Source organism: Perognathus longimembris, chromosome 7 (genome assembly GCF_023159225.1).
Source record: "Perognathus longimembris pacificus isolate PPM17 chromosome 7, ASM2315922v1, whole genome shotgun sequence".
Lineage (NCBI taxonomy): Eukaryota > Metazoa > Chordata > Mammalia > Rodentia > Heteromyidae > Perognathus > Perognathus longimembris.
The window spans coordinates 74,678,629-74,695,766 of record NC_063167.1 but is presented as its reverse complement, the minus strand read 5'-3'; the positions used below and the strand labels follow the sequence as shown (position 1 = coordinate 74,695,766).

At 41.3% G+C, this 17,138-nt stretch overlaps 1 protein-coding gene across 7 annotated transcripts in view; it reads left to right on the top strand.

Annotated features, from left to right (window-relative positions):
• The first annotated feature begins 5,149 nt into the window (after window positions 1–5,149).
• Znf644 (zinc finger protein 644) overlaps window positions 5,150–17,138 on the top strand; it is an 84,414-nt gene continuing 72,425 nt past the window's right edge. For 4 of the 7 annotated variants that reach the window (XR_007211673.1, XM_048351949.1, XM_048351945.1 and 1 more), the window contains exon 1: window positions 5,185–5,304. The gene's annotated coding sequence lies outside the window, so the exon portion shown is untranslated. Of the gene's footprint in view, window positions 5,305–5,725; window positions 6,089–17,138 lie in introns of those variants that run through there. The other 3 variants (XM_048351948.1, XM_048351950.1, XM_048351946.1) reach the window with 3 other exon arrangements.

Genomic DNA, 17,138 nt, shown 5'->3' with positions numbered 1-17,138 from the left:
CTGTAATTCTAGCTACTCAGGAGGCTGAGATTAGAGAGAGGATCACTGTTTGAATCCAGCCCTGGCAGGGAAGTCTGTGAGACTCCTATCTCCAATTAACTACAGAAAAACCAAAAGTGGAACTGTGTCTCTAGTGGTAGAGTGCTAACATTGAGCACAGAAACTCAGGATTAGTGCCCAGGACTAGCACAGAAACAAATAAAATCTCTAAGTGAAAAAATGAAAAATGTCTGGCACAATAACAGGGCAAATGTCATGGACATCTGAGTGTTTCCAGAATAAAGAAGTTGGGGAGATATTTTCTCTTGTTGTTGTTGTTATTGGTCATGGGGCTTCAACTTGGGGCCTGGGTGCTGCTCTGAGCTCTTTTTGCTCAAGGCTAGCACTCTACCACTTTTAACCACAGCTTCACTTTTGGTTTTCTGGTGGTTAATTGGAGATAAGAATCTCACAGCCTTTCCTGCCAGGGCTGGGTTTGAACTGTGATCCCAGATCTCAGCCCCCTGAGTAGCTAGGATCACCATCACTGGGCTTGGGAGATGTTTTCTGAGAAGAGAGGGCAGTATCTTTGCCTGTACTATTGATATGCCCCAGAGAAGTTAGATAAGGATACAAGGGTGTCACTGTATATCCTTGGTCTGTGTTATCAGCAGAACTCTAATTCTATCCAAATGCCAAGCATTCTGGGTCTAGGCTCTCTACAACATCTATTTCAAACTTGTTCTACATTCTTTAACCCATCTGTCTGCCTCCTTCACTTTGCTTTGTACAGAAAGCCTTGCTGTCACCTTATATGCCAAATGGATACCATGGAACAAAAGAAAAAAAGTCATCTGTAGGACATTCCAAACAGAGGTTTTCTTCGCTGTTCTCCAAGTCTAACCCTAATACTCTTCCTATACTGCCTCCTCAAGCAACCTCCCCTTTTCTTCCCTCTCAAATTTTTGCATTTTATTGAAACTTATATTGAAACAAACTGTACACAGTTAAAGTATATAATAAATATAAAGCATTCTGATAAGCATTGATATAAATCACCTGTGAAATAATCATTACAACCAAGATAATGAACATATGAATCCCTCCAAGATTTCCTTGTGGCTTATTTGTTTGTTGGTCCTGGGTCTTGAATTCTGGTCTTTGGCACTGTCCTTGAGCTTTTGTGCTCAAGGCTCTCTACCACTTAAAGTCACAGCTCCATTTCCAGTTTTTAGGGAGTTAATTGGGGGACTTTCTTGCCTCAGCTGGCTTTAAACCACGGATCCTCAATTTCAGCCTCCTGAGCAGCTTGGATTACAGGCATAAACCACCAGCTTCATATCTTTTTATAATGCCACCCCCATATCTGCCTCTTCCTCCCTCTCCTTCCTGTCACTAGTCTGGTTTGCATTTTCTAATGTTTCACCTCATACAGTCATCACACAATTAAAGAGTGAAGATTCTTTTGAGAGAGACTGGCTTATACATTCATCTTTTGACAGGCATTTGGATTATTTCCAGCTAGGCATTATTACCAATACAACGATGATGTAAATGTCTTGTGTAAACCTTTGTGCAAGTGTGTACTTTCTATTCATTCCTTTATTTAGATATTGAGGGTCTCACATTTGCCAGGCAAGTGGTCTACCATTTGAGTAATGCCCAAGTCCTTTTGTAGTTTTTCAGATAGGATCTTGTGCTAACTTTGCCAGCCTAAAAATGTAAACCTGTTACCTCCAGCTCCCATACAATCTTTGGCAACCAAAGCCACTTCTGTTCAAAATATAATCTCACTAATGATGCCTGGGTAAGCCTCAAACTTCACTCCTTTTTTATGTAGCATCTTAAAAAAATCCAGTTCCTTTTTAAAAATTTAATGTTAATCATAGTATATCTGCAAGGAACTGTCTTCTTTTTTCCTGCTATCAGGGTTTGAATTCAGGGCCCTGTACTTGCTGGGCTGATGCTCTACCATTCGGGCCACACCTCCAGTCCAACTTTTTGTTGAGTATTTTGGAGATAGAGTCTCTTGGACTTTGCTGCCTGGGCTGGCTTCCAGATTTCAGCTCTCAAGTAGCTAGGATTACAGATATGAGTCACTGGCAACTGTTTTTTTTTCTTTACCAGTATATAGTACAGTGACTTATAAAAGTAGATGTTGGGGGCTGGGGATATAGCCTAGTGGCAAGAGTGCTTGCCTCCTACACATGAAGCCCTCAGTTTAATTCCCCAGCACCACATATACAGAAAATGGCCAGAAGTGGTGCTGTGACTCAAGTGGCAGAGTATGCTAGCCTTGAGCAAAAAGAAGCCAGGGACAGTGCTCAGGCCCTGAGTCCAAGGCCCAGGACTGGCAAAAAAAAAAAAAAAAAGTAGATGTTGGTGAAATTGAATGGAATTATTTACTGCATACCTACTACGTGTAAGGCTGTGTTGGGGTCAGTGTGGGACAAAAATAAATATAAAATTGGTTCTTGTTTGCATCATTCTCTATTGTCTATTCTAAACACCCTCCCTACCTCCACCCCAATAACGTACTGGACTATTTGTAGTTCTACAAAAGTGGTTTGCCTTATAGTTTTGATACTTAGAGGTGGGTCTCAAACTAGCAAAATTCAAAACTTAGTTTCTAGGATAGTAGATTAATGTTTAATTCTTTGGCTGGAATTTAGAAGTACTGGAATGAGAATTTTCTGGTTTTCTTTTTCTTAAAAAAACACTTTTAAAGTCCATGACTAAGTTATATTTTCATTTAAGCATGTCATTTGAGACTGTTTAATTAGATAATTTCATTCACAGAAATTTTTCATGGACTCATACATTGTACTAATAGTTAGATGTTTAACATATTAACAGTAGTTCATTTCTGATTTTTCTTTTTCTTTTGTAGAAGTTTTTACCAGGTTATTCATCAAAAATTTTATTCACAATGAGTCAGTGTCATGACTTTTCTCCCAGGGTCAGTGTTTCTACATTTGGAATTTTAGTCTCAATTGTAATTTCATTTGAAATGTTTTGGTATTCAAATATATAACAGAGCCTTAGAATTTTCCAGTTGCCCAAATTATTATTTTTCATTGTTGTTTGTTTTGTTTTTTTCTAATCCTGGGGCTTGAACTCAGGGCCTGAGCACTGTCCCTGGCTTCTTTTTTTGCTTAAGGCTAGCACTCTACCATGTGAGCCACAGCGCCACTTCTGACCTTTTCCATATATGTTGTGCCGAGGAATCGAATCCAGGGCTTCATGTATACAAGGCGAGCACTTTACCACTAGGCCATATTCCCAGCCCTATTTATCATTCTTATTCAAGCATTCTGTACTTTGATTTTCTCTCATTCATACAGTTTTCTATATATTTTTGATACTTATTTCTATGATTACTTCTATCATCATTCCTTTATAGTCATACAGTATAATTGCTGATTACCACTATAAAGTACTAGTTTTACTAGGGAGACAATTTCTTAAGCATTGTTGAATTCTGAGTGGTTATTAATTGTTTGTGGTATGATCTCTCACGTCAGTCAGTGGGTGTACATCAGAGTTTTTGCTGCTGCTGGTGGTGGTGGTGGTGGGGTGTGTGTTTGTGTGTGTGTGTGTCCTGGGGCTTGAACTCTGAGCCTGGCCCTGTCTCTGAGCTTCTTTTGCTTAAGATGAGCGCTCTACCATTTGAGACACTTTGGGCTTTTTTGAGTAGTTTATAGGAGATAAAGAGTCGCACATGTTGGCTTTGAACTGTGGTCCTCAGATCTCAGCCGCCCGCATAGGTAGGATTAAAGGCCAGCCACTGGTGCCTGGTTGGTAGTAAGGGCTTCAGTAGTTAACATAATGTGAGAATTTCCACAATGCGTATTTTTATTTGTTGTCAATTCAAGAGTAAAGACAGAATGTCCAATTTTCCACTTTTTATTTTACTTTATTATTACGGAAATGATGTATGGAGGGGTTGCATATACATGCGTCAGGTAATAAGTACATTTCATTTAATAAAGTATCATCTGTTCCCTCAAGAGAATATCGTTTCAAAGGTTTCTCCAAATGAAATGATCTAAGGGACAGGGGGATGAGGGGAACAGGCACCACTCATTTGTATACTCGCAGAGAGCAATTTGTATTTGGAAAGAGCCCCGAAGAGCTGTAGGATTCTGAGAAAATTATCTAATCTCTTTGCCACATTAGGTTGGAAAGAAATTAAACAAGTTGAAAAAATAACGCTTGGTACATCATAGCGAAAACTCATGTGTTACTATTCTTATCTAGAGTGTTCATTAATTAGCATGTTCAGTGGAATATCCATTCAATGGAACCCACGCTTTGGCGAGGATGGAGGTACTGTCCTTTACATGAGACTTTCTCTTTCTGAACACCAATAACATCCTGGGATTGGAGGATCATCATTCATGATGGCTGCTCAACGAATGAAGCCTTCTTGAGTTTTTCAATGACAAAACAGAGGACCAAAGAAGCCAAAGGGTAAGGCGTGAGTAGTGGGCTGGAGATCTCTGGGTGCAGTAGGTGGGCAGGGCAGCTCTCAGCTCTCAGCTCGCCCTGGTGGAGGCCTGTGGAGAAAGGGAGAGTTCTGGGATCCTCCACTGCTTCTTGGAAGAGCTCACTGGCACCTCGGAGACTTCTGGTAGAACTTTAACTCGGAGAAACAGGCAGATTGAGTAAGTGGAGAGCAAGTGTCCTCATCTGATCCAACCCAGGGCCCTCTTTAGGGTCAGCAGTGCTGCTCCTAGAGTTCTATGCCGCCTTGGATGAGTTTTGCCCGGCCATTGGATCTGGACCCAATGGGTCCCCTTAAGATCCTAAACCCTGCCCATTGCCTGGCACGGACTGCATGCTCCAGCTGTTGGAAAATAAAAGGCCTCTGGGCAAGCTGGTGGTAGTGGAGAGGCCGAGGCGAGGCCTGCTCCACCTTAAAGGGCCCGGGCAGGCCCAGAGTCCGAGTCTCCCCGAGTTGGGTCACCACCATACTTGGAGTGTGCTTACTTTGGGGCGGGGAACAGCCCGAGGAGGGGAGTGGTCCCGGTCGGCTGCGGGGGAGGGGACCACAGGGCGCTTTGGTGCCCCAGGGGCGTCCCCTACTCCCCGCCCCCGGTGGGTCCTAATTGGCCCGAGGAAACCACGCCGCGCTGCGCCGCGCCGCCACCCCCGCGGTCCGCGGCGGCCGAGGCGGGAAAGCCGCGCGCCTGCGCCGTGGGAGCCGGGCCCGGGCGGGCGCGGAGGGGGCCGCGGAGCCGAGCCGCGCACGGAGCGGCGCGTGACGCGGGGACGCCGCGCGCTCCCAACGTCGCCCCGGTTTGACGCACACGGCACCAAACTGTGAGTTTCGGGGGTGATTTGGTCGGATTCGCCGGGGGCCCGGACGGGGGTTTTCGGGCCTCGGGGGCGGGTTGGCGGCGGCGGGACTGAGGGTGGCGGCGGCGCTCGGGGCGGGGGGACCCGGCCTCCGGCGCCCGGGCCCGGGGAGCTACGCCCTGGGCTGGGTCCCCACCATCCAAAAGGACGCCTTTTGCCGCACAGGCTAAGATGGCGGCGGCGGCCGAGGAGGCGGAGTTGGTGCCGCACCGGGAGCCCAGGCCCCGGGTTCGGGGAGGCGGCGGCGGCGGCGGCGGCGGCCGCGGGGGGCCGCGGAGCCTGAGGTGAGCGGCGGCGGCCGCCGCGGGGCGGGACCGGCGGGGGGCGGAGAGGCGCGGGGCGGGGGAGGGCGGGCGGCCGCGGCCGTCGGAGGCGCCCGAGGCGGCGGACACAAAGGCGCCGGGCCCGGCCCTGGACGTGGGGGGGTTCTCTCGAGTCACCCGGAGCCGAGCGGCCCGTGTGCGCCCGCGGGTAGGGGCCGAGGTCGAGCGGCCGGGGGAGCCTGGCGGGCGCCATAGCGCTGCCCTGAGTCCGAGTAACGGGGCGGTCGATGGGGGGAGCCGTCACCTACCCTTGCGCCCTGCGTCCCGCTCCCGGACGGCTGCTCAGCCCCTACCTCCACCTCTCCCCGCCGGCCCCGGCCCTGGCCCCGGCCCGAACTACACACACCCCTCCCCGGGCGCGGCCCGGACTCACCGTCCGGTCCCGACCCGCTAGGTGCCTGGGAGCCACCGCACCGCCTCCAGAGGTAGAGCGCTCGCCGTGTCGGGGTCCCCGGGGTCTGGTGGATGTCCAGCTAAAGCTTTTGCCTCTCCAAGGCTGATTTCCCTGGCCTTTTTGTGTCCCTGGGAGCTTAATCTCAGCCCGAGGAAAATGCAGGTGTGCTCCACTGCTCCCCGAAAATCCGAAGATGAGTTGTTTCAGACAGACCCTTCTCAGTGATTGGAAACTTAGTTGGTGGAGCTTAACAGGTTTCTGGTTACCAGGCTTTCACAGACGACTCTCATGTTGGGATCCATCCGTGGTTTTAGCCATTAGTGGACAGAAAAAGAAAGTTTTGGCTTGAACGGTTTGATGAAGTACTATTTGATTTAAATGTAGTTGTTATAAAACTTACATTTTAGTCCTCAGATTTTGTGTGCTCATTAAACTCAATGAGGTGGGGGAGGGTATACACAACCAATTTGGAACGTGAAACGGCTATCTCCTTCTGTAAGCAAGTTAATAAATTTCAGCAGAAACACCCAAGTGTACATATCTGCCTGGCCAGTCCTAATGCCAATTTTATTGAATCTGGGTGATGCATTAGGTTTGCTTCTTTGCAGTAGTTTATTCCCACTCTGCAGGAATGTGATTACATTTTTGAGTCCTGTAAGAAGGAAACATTAAAAAAAAAAACAACCCATAACTAAAGTTCCTCAAAGAAAGGAAACAACTTCTTTGCCATCAGTGTCATTTGTAATCTCAAGGAAACTTGGTGTCTGCAGTATTGTATATTGGTAGGTTTCATGAGAAGAGGCTACTTATAGGATAGAGGTTTTAGTTTAGCTGTATTTTTTTTTTTTTTTTTTTTTTTTTGGCCAGTCCTGGGCCTTGGACTCAGGGCCTGAGCACTGTCCCTGGCTTCTTTTTGCTCAAGGCTAGCACTCTGCCACTTGAGCCACAGTGCCGCTTCTGGCCGTTTTCTGTATATGTGGTGCTGGGGAATCGAACCTAGGGCCTCGTGTATCCGAGGCAGGCACTCTTGCCACTAGGCTATATCCCCAGCCCAGTTTAGCTGTATTTTAACAAGTGAAACATGAATGGCTTACTAATATTACAGCATGGTCGGTATATTGCTGTTAAAAATCATGGCTTTTTTAAAAAGCATATTTCACTCCTTTTACATCATACTCTATATAGAAGTTTAATACTAAAGAACAATTTTTCAAACAATTGTTTTGTAGTTGGCATTGCTAGAATTACTTGAAGGGATTTAAAGCACATTTAGATCCCTATCTTAGATTTTTTATGTTCAAAATGACATTTGAACTTTTAATTATTATGACTTCCATTTTTGTATATTCCCTTATTAAGCTTTTTCTTTAGAAAAAGGACAGTCTTGTTGAGTAGATCCATTAACATTAGTAAAATGGTACAAATTTACAGTGGAAGGACTCTGCTATACTTAGTTCCTCTACAGTATATTGAGGACAACTAAGTTGGTGGCATAATGGAAAATTTTCTTCAAACATCTGTCCCATCATTTGTCATACTGTTGGGATGAAGTGAATATACCATTTATAATGGTTAAAAACAAACCAGAAAAATACTTAATTAAATACTGTCAAATCACTGTTGCTTATGAGTTTTGAGATTTTGTAGTAGCATATTTGACTTAGAAATATAAAAGAAGCATCTAAATGCTTGATAATCTTGGAAAGTCTAAAATAACTGCCACCAGACGCTACAGAAGACATGAGATAAACACTGGAAACAGAGCTGCCTGGTACCTTTCATTTTGTGATGGTTAAGGTGGAAAATACACTGCCCCTTTCTAAAATGACTTTTGTACACTACTACTTGCTACTACAACAAATATCTTAGGAAATTCAACATATAGGGTTAGTATGTAGGGTGGGATCCTACAGTGATGTGTATGTTTTCAATGTAAAATTTGACAAAAAGTTTGTTAAATTGTTTTGAGGTTCTTCTGTATCATTTTAGGTGCTTTGAAATTGCCGAGTTTCCTAAGAAAGTAGATTAAGCTAGCTCATAATTTTCAACACTGAGCAGTCTTAATTGCACTTTGTCTTCTGATAAAGTTAGAGATTATTTGTAATTATAAAGTGAATCTGTCACTTGGAAATCTTAAGTGCTTTTCCGAAGTTTAGTGTGTCATTCAAGTTATAGGAGAGAGAGTTTTGGTTGAATTGAGATTAATCAGTAGAAGAATGGGAAAAGAGATTCATGGAGAGTCACAAGATGGTGAAGACTCTTCAGAAACCATTCAGGCCTGTCTTTCTGTCATCCTCAAGACACTTGGTAAGAATTGAGTATTTGGATTCTTTTCTGAATTGGAGTGAGAGTGGATCTTATTTCTGGGAGAATACTTTTAGGCTTTCTTTTCTGTCAGTAAGGCACCTGTAGCAAATCTAGAAATTGACATGTTGAAATATCTAACCTTAATTTGTAGAACATTTAGTTTTAGCAGACTTGTTAAAAAAGAGCTTTTAAGTCTTTAAAAAATTACTAACCTTGCAAAATAAAGCATGAGAATGAATGATTAATGCTATAATTTGGATACTCAAAGACTTTATTTTTTTAAGAAATATTTTTCATGTTTAACCTAAGTATAGAACAAAGTTAACAAGTGTTGCTTTAGTGGAAGTAATTCTGGAAGTGGTATTTCTGATTAAGGTTTATTAGAGATACCTACTTTTAATAATGCAAGCCATTTATACCATTAAATTTTGAGGAATTTGAAAATTAAATTGATTCTGTCACTAGCTCACCCTGCTGGTTAGCTAAAGTATTTTCTTCTTCCCTCTCTTAAAAGAAACAAACAAGTACCACCTGAGACCTACAAGGTAATGGCACACCAGATCAATCCAGTCTTTATTCTGGAAGCTGGAGTCCACTTTTTTTTTTTTTTTGCCAGTTCTGGGGCTTGAACTCAGGGCCTGAGCACTGTCCTTGGGCTTCTTTTTGCTCAAGGCTAGTACTCTACCACTTGAGCCTCAGCTCCACTTCTGCTTTTTCTGTATATATGGTGCTGAGGAATCGAACCCAGAGCTTCATGTATATGAGGCGAGCACTTTACCACTAGGCCATATCCCAGCCCTGGAGTCCACTTTGAAAGGACGTCTTCTTATCCTTTAAGGCCTCAGCTCTATTCTTTAATTTCCTTCCATTTCTCCCCCCCCCCCTTTTTTTTTGTCCTAGGGCTTAAACTCAGGCCTGGGCCCTGTCCCTGAGCTTTTTTTGCTCAAGGGTATTGCTCTGCCACTTGAGCCACTACTCCACTTTCTGCTTTTTGGTGGTTAATTGGAGCTAAGAGTTTGACAAACTGTCCTACCTGAGTTAGCTTTGAATTATGATCCTAAGATCTCAGACTCCTGAGTAGCTAGGATTTACAGGCATGAGCCACCAGATCCTAGCTACTCTTTCATTTTCTCATCTGCCAAAAATTGAGTTGTGTAGTTGCTTGAGTTAGTATGCTTTTGTATATTTAAATTAAAAATAAATCCTTTGAGGGCTGGGGATATGGCCTAGTGGCAAGCGTGCTTGCCTCATATACATGAGGCCCTGGGTTCAATTCCCCAGCACCATATATACTGAAAACGGCCAGAAGTGGCGCTGTGGCTCAAGTGGCAGAGTGCTAGCCTTGAGCAAAAAGAAGCCAGGGACAGTGCTCAGACCCTGAGTCCAAGGCCCAGGACTGGCCAAAATAAATAAATAAATAAATAAAAAATAAATAAATCCTTTGAGATTAGAGGTAACACAGGTGTTGTCCTGTACAAATGTGGTCCCATCACTGGGGGAGGCCGAGGCAGGAGGATCTTGAGTTTGTGGCCACCCTGCACCACAGAGAGACCCTGTCTCAGGAAATGAACAACAGAAAGGAGACCCTTTTGACACTTGAGACATCAAGAAAAACAGTAAAGTTCTATGAGTTGACTTCCCAGGACAAAAGCAGATGACTTCAAGAGAAAAAGGAGAAGCCTAGCAGAACATACTTTTCTTAGTGAGGGAAAGTTATACTGTATTAGGGTTGGTTTTTCTAGAAATTTCCACTCTCCTGCTAGTGTTCATCTTACCTCTTGATTTCTGTACCTGTAGTCTTCTCATTTCATTAAGAATTCTTGGATTTTTGGTTTAATAAAAGTATAGGTAAGTATAAGTTCCAAAGAATTGATTTTTAACTAGATTTTGGTGGAATTGGATAAAGCTGATTAAAGTGATACATAGAGATTTTGTGTAGTAAGTTTTCTTCAGCAAGTGTATTATTTATTTTATTATGTGTTTTGCCACTTCTGGGGCTTGGACTCGGGGCCTGATCACTGTCCCTGGCTTCCTTTTTGCTCAATGCCAGCACTCTACCTCTTGAGCCACAGCACCACTTCTGGCCTTTTCTGTTTATGTGGTGCTGAGGAATTGAACCCAGGGCTTTATGCATGCAAGGCGAGCACTGTACCACTAAGCCATATTCCCAGCCCAAGTGTATTATTTAAATGGAGGAAAAAGTGTGGTAAAGACTTTTTTTGCAGGTAGGTGGTGAGGGGACAGGATTGAACCCAAAGTCTAAAACATGTTGAGCACTCCTACCATTAAGCCACATTCCCAACTCTGTGAATACTTCTTGTATCAGGTAAACATGTTAGAGAGCCAGCTAGACAATTATTTGTGTAGCTTTTTAAAGATGAATGTTTTAATTCCCCATAGTGTTCATTGTTTTATTTAGAAGCTTCTTGTGCACACATGTATTACAGGTTTCTTGAAGGTGATGTTCAATGTAACCACTACCTTTAAGCACCATTTACTGGAGGAGTGATTCCCAGTGTGCAGTTGAGTGGTTTGTGAAGGTAGACAGCTGCCTTGCCTAGTAGAACTAAATAAATGCCTTTGCTGACTACTGATTTGCTGAATCGTAAGAACACATAGTGTATGTTATTTCTGTGTATGTATAGAAGCACACTTGCATCTGTAATTTCACATATATAAAGAGGCAGGAAGGAATAAGTTTAAAAGTAAAGTTCAAGGGGCTGGGGATATGGCCTAGTGGCAAGAGTGCCTGCTTCATATACACGAGGCCCTGGGTTCGATTCCCCAGCACCACATATACAGAAAATGTCTAGAAGTGGCGCTGTGGCTCAAGTGGCAGAGTGCTAGCCTTGAGCAAAAGAAGCCAGGGACAGTGCTCAGGCCCTGAGTCCAAGCCCCAGGACTGGCCAAAAAAAAAAAAAAAAGTAAAGTTCAAATTTAGCCATGTGAGCAATAGACAAGTGCATTTAATGATAATACCACTTTGGAGGTATCGGGTTCACATTGTAGAACTTATATACAGTTTTTTTGTAGTACACAGTAAATACTAAATGTCAGTTATTAAAAATAGTAAGTTTCTCTCACTTTTTTCTGTAGTAAGTTAAAAATTTCAACAACTATGATTGGGAGTAAGGTGCTTTTTCTGTTTTCCCAGTTTTGAGGTCATGTCTACGAAGATGACATTGTTGTAAAGAAAATGAGAAACTGGCATCAAAGTGGGCTTTTTGAGTCTAAGGCAAGACTTAGCAGCCAGTTTAAATATTTCATGAGTACTTCCCATTAAATGACTTAATGGGTTAGTGTATAGTACCTGGGAATGAGGGATTTTAGTGAAGTTACTTCCCAGCCAGGTGTTGATTTGTCTTCATTACAACATCCTAAGCTTCTTTTACCCTCTGTTAATTTTTTGACCATGACAGTGGTGGAAGCCATTAGTAGTGAGAAGAAGGTGAGTGGCTATCTGTATTCCATGTAATATACATAGAAACCCTAGAGGAGAGTGAGAAACGGCTGGCACAGTAGCTAGATTGGAGTGGGGAATGATGTGTTATTGTCAGTCAGTAGTCTGGGTTGGGGAAATTTCCCCCAAACGAGAATTCACTTTTGCTGATTTGCATGATTTAATTTGTGTAGGGGTGGGGGAGGGGGGCATGCACACGTATGTATCATTGCCTTTTGCTAGTTTCTTTTGTGTGTGTTTGTGCTCTTTCCGCTCACAACACCTGTACATGTCTTCCTTTACTGGCATAAATGTTATCTTTTTCCCACTTTAGTTATCTACTACCTACCTTTGCTACAACAAACTAATCTTAATTAAGCTTTATAATAAAATTGTAAAAAGTAGCTAAAAATAATTTTAAATTCACATGAGGTGTGAATATGATATGCTAATCATTACAACTATGTGTAAAAAGGATTTTGAGCAATGTATAAAACTGAGACATCAGGGCTGGGAATATGGCCTAGTGGTAAAGTGCTCGTCTCATATACATGAAGCCCTGGGTTCGATTCCTCAGCACCACATACATAGAAAAAGCCGGAAGTGGCACTGTGGCTCAAGAGGTTGAGTGCTGGCACAAAAAAAGAAGCCAGGGACAGTGCTCAGGCTCTGAGTCCACGCCCCAGGACTGGCAACAAAAACAAAACAAATAAAACTGAGAAGTCACCCATAATTTTATACCATTATTTAATCATCAGAATCAAAGGGAGATGGCACTGACAAATTATATAATTAAAATATCCACTGTTTTCTCCTTATAATAGTGCTCAGTTTACACATAAGGGAACACATTAGACTCTGGTCATGTAAATAGTAAGCTGTGGAACCTCCAGATTCTAACCTAGATGTATCTTGATTCTGAAGATGAGCCCTTTATATTCTGCCTCCTGTCTTTTTATATGTCTGTACTTCTACCTGATTAAACAGTTTGAAAGTTTTATCCCCTGGTTTTAAAACTTAGCATTATAAAAACATTTTTCTTCCTACTCTTACTTCAGATAGTGTCTTACTGCTCATATTGTTTATTCAAAACACCATATAAAGGCTCTTTGTCTTAGCTGTTGGACGATGGTACAGTGATATTGGCCAAAATGTTGAAGACTTCATCCAAAAAACCCCAACAACTAATGAGGATTTAAATCCTATTTAGTTACTAGCAGTCATTAGTAACATTATTTTAAAAAGAATAGCTTAGGGGCTGGGAATATGGCCTAGTGGCAAGAGTGCTTGCCTCCTACACATGAGTTCGATTCCCCAGCACCACATATATAGAAAATGGCCAGAAGTGGCGCTGTGGCTCAAGTGACAGAGTGCTAGCCTTGAGCAAAAAGAAGCCAGGGACAGTGCTCAGGCCCTGAGTCCAAGGCCCAGGAATGGCAAAAAAAAAAAAAAAAAAAGCTTAATATTGATTTCTTTCATTTTTGGCATACATTCAAAGATATAAGGTATCATGATTATATTTAATGCTATTGAAAATTCCGAGAATACTGTCTTTACCACGAAAAAAATACATGAGGCAATACATGATTAGCTCAGCCTTTCTAAAATGTATGCATACTTCAAAATGTTTTATGCAAAAAATATGTCAAAGAAGAAAAAATAATTTGCGAGTCATTTATAAATAGGTTGTATATACCACCACTGCTCAAGAGAAGTATGAATTTAGCCACAAATACAATTTCAACTCTTTTTTTTTTTCTGCCAGTCTTGGAGCTTGAACTCAGGGCCTAGGTGCTGTCCTGAGCTTTTGTGCTCAAAGCTCTACCACTTGTGTCACAGCTCTACTTCAGGCTTCTTGGTGATTAATTGGAGATGAGAGTCACACAAACTTCCTGCTTTGAACCACACTCAGATCTCAGCCTCCTGAGTAGCTAGGATTAAAGGTGTGAGTCACTGGTACCTGGCACAATTTCAATAGAATAGCTGAAATTGCATTAACTTTTGTTAACTCAGCATACCTAATATGTTTTAACATACAAAAATACATTTTACTTTTCCCTTCCCATTTCATCTCAAGCCTTCAAAATCCAGTGCTACTAAAATCATATTTCAAAATTCAAACTAGCCAGACTTTATTTTAGTTCAGTAGCCACAAAATTACTTTATTGGATAGTGCAGATACTGGCAGTCTTTTTCAAGAGTATGTAGCAAGGATTGGAGGAAACATTAAAGGATGACTGAGAAAACTGAATGATTGAGAAGAAGAATCTTTTAAGGAATTAATGAGAATTAAAGTAGGAGTTGGATATCAAAGCCAGTAATAAATAGAATGACTTGAATCCAGTTTGAGAATTTTGGTTTTGGTGTGTGTGTGTGTGTGTGTATGTGTGTATGGTGAACAGGTAATATATATTGGAATGTGAATGATTCTTTGAGTTAGTATGATGCAGAGTTAAGAAAAATGCTGGAACAAATATCAAGTTTAAAAAAACACTTCCATCTTTTCTTTATTGGTGTTTTGTGATTATAATTTAGATTTATTTGAAAGTAGAAATTGAGTAGAGGTATTTAGATTTTGTCATTGGTGAATTGTTTAGGTAAAACTTACAGACTCTGTGATGAAGTACACAGATCTTAAGATTATTATTGAGTGAATCTTTACATACAAATACACCAGGAACTTTTACCTAGATCATGAGGCAGAACATTTTCTGCACTGAAAGAGCCTTGTGCCTCTTTATGTCAGTTCTTCCTTTCAGAAGTAACTACTGGCACCTTTGACCTCTATCACCATGAATTAGATTTCCTATTTCTGAACATGCTTGCGGCATTATTGTCCTCTTGTACAAGGGTAGTAAGAGTTGGCCACTTACATCTATTTTCTGTCCTTCTTTGGCATTGTTCTGTGAATTTGGAGTAAAGTAGATGATTAGTACTGTGGCTCTCCCGGTTTTTACCAGGGTGGTTTATGCCAAGATTGAATAGGTGCTTCTTAGTTTTCCTTAATGGTCACTTTTTAGAGGTTAGTTTTATGACCTGAAAACTTGTTTAGAATTCAGAGATTTCAGTTGCCTCCCCAGATAACATCATCCTTTGGCTGGCTTTCATGACATTAGGCATGCAGCCAAGGAGTGTGTGGGGGAGGGCTTGTCTCCAGAGTCTCTAGAGGCCTTTTTGCTTCTAAACATGAGTGGTAGCTTTTAGGCCTTTCAGGTTACTTAATAAGGTATTTGAGTATTTATTATTAGGAATGTACAGTTAGGAATAAATTGGTGTCCTTTTTTATGGTTAAGTATCCACGTCTCAACAGATTTTGATGCTTTTTAATGTACAAATAACTAAAATATTTTTGTACAGACTGTTGAACAGGAGTTTGGTTAAAGCCCTTGAAAGAGACTTTTATCAAATGAGAATTGAAATGGAATCATTTATTGATCATGATTCTTGAAGGTAGTGTCCTGCCCCCCTCCCCGCAGGCCTCCCCCCCTCCTAATTGGAATCAGTAGTTAAGCCATTATAGTTCACTACACAGATCAGTAGAGGCCTTATGTATAATTAAGTGGTGCTTTGGGGAGAAAGGATTTTTTTTCAGAAATATGTATTACTTAATATGTTACAAATGTACATATGAAAATGTTTCCACACTATCTAGTTTTGAAGAATGGATATGTTTTATATACAGTACTGAAATGGCCATGAGAAGATTTTCTCATTAACATTTGGGTTATATATATTTTTGAGCTAATGAATGAACATTTTTACCCCATACAATTTTTTTTGTCTTTTTGAGTAAGTTCTAATACACTATTGCTTCAAGAATTTTAATAGTTGTCTTGAAGAAATAACAAAGCCTCATCTCAACTTATGATAGCTTTTTGAAGTAGAGATGACTAAAGCAAAATTGATTAGTCTTTGCAGAAGTATGCTTCTGTTTCCAAACTAAGATTTTACATGTAGCTTTGGGGGGTTAAATTTAGAAAGATACAAACATACAACAATTAGAAGGTTACTGATAGTTTTAAGAGCAGACTTCTGTGCCTAGAAAAGTTTATTTAAGAATGTGTTATTTTTTTTTTTTTTGCCAGTCCTGGGCCTTGGACTCAGGGCCTGAGCACTGTCCCTGGCTTCTTTTTGTTCAAGGCTGGCACTCTGCCACTTGAGCCACAGCGCCACTTCTGGCCTTTTCTATATATGTGGTGCTTGGGAATCAAACCCAGGGCTTCATGTAGGAGGCAAGCACTCTTGCCACTAGGTCATATTCCCAGCCCTGTTTTCATGTTTTGAAACCACATTTAAATGTGGTTTTGAGAGATCTGACATTTCATATACAGAAAAATCCTGTTTCTGTGATTGTATTTCCTTAACTTGTTATAACTGGTTCAGTTAAAGCAAATAGGAACTTTTACTATAGGTAGAAATGCACAACTCATAATAGGGTATAGCTTCTCCTCCAAAGAGCTGATATTGTAAGAAATAACAATAAATTATGATATATTTGAGGTATTGATCTGACATAGGATATAATATAAATGCTCTTTTGTAAGTGGATTAATAAAGATTGGTAAAAATAAGTTTACATCAAAATGGTATGAATAGGGTGGAAAGAGAAGAGACCATCAACTAGAGCAAAGAAAATGTTAAAAAAAATATCACTTTTAGAGATGGATTTGTAGAGTGCACGCATTTTCCTTGGTCTGATTTAAACGAATGCAATAAAAAAAGAAACTTTAAGGCGGCATGAACTGGAGTGATTTAAAGTTGGATTAGAACTTTGGAATAAAGAGTTCTACTGATTGTTATCGACCTAGAGCTACATGAGGAAATCTAAGTAGCTAGGGACAACATGCTTGGAGAAGGGACTGCGAAGAAAGTCACTTAGAGACTCCCTTGGTGTCTTGGGGAGGGTATAGCAAGAGATAGTTTTAAAATAAATTGCTTGAAATATTGTGGCTCTTGTTGCAGAGCAGAGCCAAAATTAAAATGAAAACCATGTTATCATTTGGTATTCACAATAAGTATGGATAGGGCTTGATTATGAGTTATAAATACTGAGGCACATCTGCATTATTCCATAAAAAGCTCACTGACGAGCTTTCTTTCTAATATGTTTGGTTTGAAACTAAAAGTCAATGAAGTTATGCTACAAATGAAGTATTTTGAAGTAAAAAATATTTGAGATCAGTATTAAGAGCTTGTAATTTTTTATTTTATTTGCTTGTCCTGGGGCTTGAACTCAAGGCCTGAGTGCTGACCCCAAGCCTCTTTGTGTTCTACCACTTGAGCCATAGCACCACTTACAGCTTTCTTGAGTAGTTTATTAGAGATATTAGAGATA